Below are 3940 nucleotides of genomic sequence, written 5' to 3' on the forward strand. Positions count from 1 at the left end.
AGATTTGTCACTTTTACCACATGAAACAAACACAAAGGCGAGATGGTCGAGTGACAAACTATTCCTATCTGGAATAGCTGGTTTAGTGCGATGTCGACATTGCCTATAAGAAAACTTCGCTATGACTCTGCCCCATCTGACGCTGGAGCGTTTGCAGTTTTCATGCTACCCTTCGTTCCAAGCACTGTAGCAAGCCACAAATGAAAAAGAAAGTCAAATACGTTACGATGCAGTCTTCTGCCTTCAAATTGTGCACAATCGAAAAAAAACAAAACAAAAATGCTTCTAAGCGTTAAGGTAACTCCATCCTATCCAAGGCCACACTGGAACCCATTTCAAAGATCAGGCGCGCGTTTTGCAACGCCGAACTGTTTTTCACCCGATAAAGTTGATATAAGATTTCTGCAGTTGTGGTTGAAGACGTTACGGAGGTTTTCAAATAATACCCGCATTATGTTTGCTGCGACAACTTCTTGTTGGTTATTAGACGCACTTTTGCGCATCATCGCCTTGTATGCGACGTACTATTCCATAACATCCTTGCTGCGAGATGCTTGAGGTGAAAATGATTTTTTTATGTTAACAATGCTGAACAAAAAACGTATATGCCATCTGACAGAAAGGCTTCCGAAAGAAGCAAGGAAATTGAACTTTCGTGTTTGAACAGAAGATTCACGTGGCTCTCAACAAAGCGACGTCTCCGTACGAAGAAATACTAGTTCGTACGTCATACTACAGCACAGTGCAAAGTGCACTTTAGTTGCTTTCGAAGTTTTTCTCCCACATTTATTTCCATTTGTTGATCGCCTCCTTCGCTTTGAGATGCACCTGTTCAAGTCTGTAAAGTAGAGATAAGTCTTCTGGACTTTCCAAAACCAAACACGTCCGGCCCACTATTACTTTTTTATTATATTGCAACTCACACCGCAGCCTTTACCTGTTGCTTGAAATGTACCCTCACTTAAGTACAAAGCAAAATAAGGAAGAAAGGTTTGAATAAATCTTATGCTGTTATATCTGTATTTTATTTAACTCAGAGTCAGGCTGCAGGTGCAGGTTTAAGCGTCCGCAAATAAGACTGCAGAAATATTAAAGTTTGTGCCGAGATGGGACAGCAGAGAAGAGAAGTTCACCAAACTCACCAGAGAAAGGCAGCAATCCGGTGTTTTCCTCCGCCAGCCGGCCACGCAGAACTTATCCAGTCGACACAAGCCCTAGAATCCGTTTCTCAAGCTATGCTGTGGGTCACATCCACTCGCACATTGTCCAGCTGTCGTTCGGTTGGGTCAAGAACAAACTCGCTTCGAGCCAAGTTGCATGGAGCCTTTTCTTCCGTTACAAAAAAAAAAAGAAAATGTCTCACAATTCAGAGAAATAATATCGCAGAGTCACAAACAGTTCCTCTTCATTCCACTGTTGTCCTCGACGCTCCCAGAGTTACAAGTGCCGAAAAAAAAATACTGAAGACAGATTAACAATGTGACCCTAAGTGACAGATTTTCCCAGATAACCTAAAACGGCGCAGTGCCAGAGTTGCTTTGGAAGCGGCTTCCCGCGCTGACAACCGGGTCTTCCTTTGGGCGTCTTCTGAGAGGAAGAAGAGGAGGCTTCTTCGCGCGTTTATTCACCGGAAGCCGGACGGAACCGTCGGCAACGCATGGGGTACAGGGCGCAAGCACAGCGAGCCAACTCCGCTCTACGCCGGTCGCGCGGCCGCTACCGACTAACTGCTCCGCGCGGGCGCTGACGGTGAGCGCCGGAAAGTGCTGCCTCTCGCCTCAACACTCTTTCCTTTTCCTCCTCTCCTTCTCCTCTTCGGCGCTCGCCAGTCGCCGAGAGGCGGCCACTGGCGGCAGCAGTGGCGTATGCGGTGCGGAGACGACTGGTAGGAACAACAGTTGCGCCGGAAAAGAGCGCGTTTGTCGGACACTTCGTTGAGTGGACGCCGACGAGCTATTGTTGGACTCGGCTGTTCGAGGCACTGAGTTATTTCAGTATATCTCTAAAAGGTTCAGGGAAACGGCAAGAGAAGCGAGAAGATGATGATACCGCACTTTGATGAGAACAGTATAGGCGCCGTTAGGGAAGGGAGGAAGAGGGGAATGAAAGAAGTGTGGGGGGGTAGATACATTATGATGATGATGATCATTATGATGAATTTCAATGGCGGCGCAAGGGCAGCTTTGGCAAAAGAGTGACAAGGCGGCGACGAAGCTATATTTTCCATGCATAGCACTCCAGAGAAGCCGAGCACCAGACCAGAGTAGAACTTGTACCAATGTATCACCGATGTCAGTCAGTCAGTCAGTCGGTCGGTCGGTCGGTCGGTCGGTCGGTCGGTCGGTTGGTCAGTCAGTCAGTCAGTCAGTCAGTCAGTCAGTCAGTCAGTCAGTCAGTCAGTCAGTCAGTCAGTCAGTCAGTCAGTCAGTCAGTCAGTCAGTCAGTCAGTCAGTCAGTCAGTCAGTCAGTCAGTCAGTCAGTCAGCTTTTATTTGCAGGAAAATCACATCATCCTGCGGGTGGCAGAGACTAAAGGCATAGTTGCCTGACGAGATCTCTGCCCCCGTAACAAAAGGAGCAACCTACAGCAGTACAGCAGACAGCTGTTACAAAAAAAGAGGAGCATCGTTACAGATAGTACACGCATACATCCTATACAACATGGCTATCCTTAAGCACAATGGGCAGATTTTTTTTTTAAAAGTCACATTGAAGATTCGCTCAAATATTACAAAAACACGTAAAAGACGTCAACAATTGAAAACAAAATTTACATTTATCATTGTTACCTAACATTCTCAACGGAAAACAAAATTGCCAGCAGTTCACGTTTGAACATTTTCTAGGTAGGCAGAAATCTAAAATAGAAGCAGAGTTATTGAACATGTCTATTACCTGGTATACCAGATCTTGTTTTCCATAATTCGTTCTGACTTATTTATTTCTGCGTTTGGGGTTACGGATATCATACTGAGCCAAAACAGGTGTGTGAACACTGGAGTTTTTTTTTATATATTCGCTGTCCCAGTATCCATAAATACACTTTACTTGCTACTAAAACATCAAATCTGGGAAAAAGTGGTTGCGTCCAGAAGAATCTAATAGGGCCGGTGTGGTTCACAAAAATTCGGAGGACACGTTTATGCAGCATCTGTAGCCTATCATAGTTCCCTTTTGTCCTTGTTCCCCACGGCAGAATGTAATACAAAAGTTTAGAATAGAACAGGGAGTAATATACTGATTGATTTAGCCACAGAGATAGAAGAGAAGCTATTTTTCTAATACATCCAACAGACTTCGCGAGTTCGCAGAGCAGATGATTAACGTGAGGGGTCCAAGACAGCTCTTCACTAAACCATAGCCCAAGGAACTTTTGCGCACTTACTCGTTCTAAGATGTGTCCTCTGTACTGTAAGTTATAATTTTTTATGCTTATTGATTGGCTTAAATACCATGTGCTTCGTTTTTACTGCATTCAACTGAAGTTTGTTGTGTTGCACCTTGTGGATAAATCATTTAAGGGCACAGGGTAAGCCCTATACTTCCCATGCATTTTAGGTCATGTTGAGGTACATGTTTCTCACTAATAACAGTAGCCTAATAATACATATATCAAAGTTTGCCAAATTTTGTGCTTTTTACTGAACTAGAATATTTGAAATGTGTTTGAAAATTCGATTTTTAATAAAATTTTTTCCGGTAGTACACAAATCTGGCCTTTCTTTGCGCATTTCAAAATTCATAACAGAATAACTGCTCAGTGAAATTGCTTAATTCTAGTTCAGTAGTTGGCAACACTTATGTAGATGATTGCAAAAAAAAAAAATCAGCCGTCTATCTTGAAAGGCATTGGAAATAATGGTACCTTTGTAAGAAAAAACACTGTTTTGAGATAATAGAGCGTAAAGAGAAAAAAGATGTGAAAAAACATTTTTTATTCG

At 43.4% G+C, this 3940-nt stretch overlaps 1 protein-coding gene across 4 annotated transcripts in view; it reads right to left on the bottom strand.

Annotated features, from left to right (window-relative positions):
- The window catches only part of LOC144124882 (calcitonin gene-related peptide type 1 receptor-like), a 91007-nt gene extending 89282 nt beyond the window's left edge, over nucleotides 1-1725 (bottom strand). For 2 of the 4 annotated variants that reach the window (XM_077657818.1, XM_077657819.1), the window contains exon 1: nucleotides 1143-1725. The gene's annotated coding sequence lies outside the window, so the exon portion shown is untranslated. The remainder of the gene's footprint in view (nucleotides 1-1142) is intronic. The other 2 variants (XM_077657817.1, XM_077657816.1) reach the window with 2 other exon arrangements.
- Nucleotides 1726-3940: the final 2215 nt, after the last annotated feature.

The sequence above is a fragment of the Amblyomma americanum genome, chromosome 3 (genome assembly GCF_052857255.1).
Source record: "Amblyomma americanum isolate KBUSLIRL-KWMA chromosome 3, ASM5285725v1, whole genome shotgun sequence".
NCBI lineage: Eukaryota > Metazoa > Arthropoda > Arachnida > Ixodida > Ixodidae > Amblyomma > Amblyomma americanum.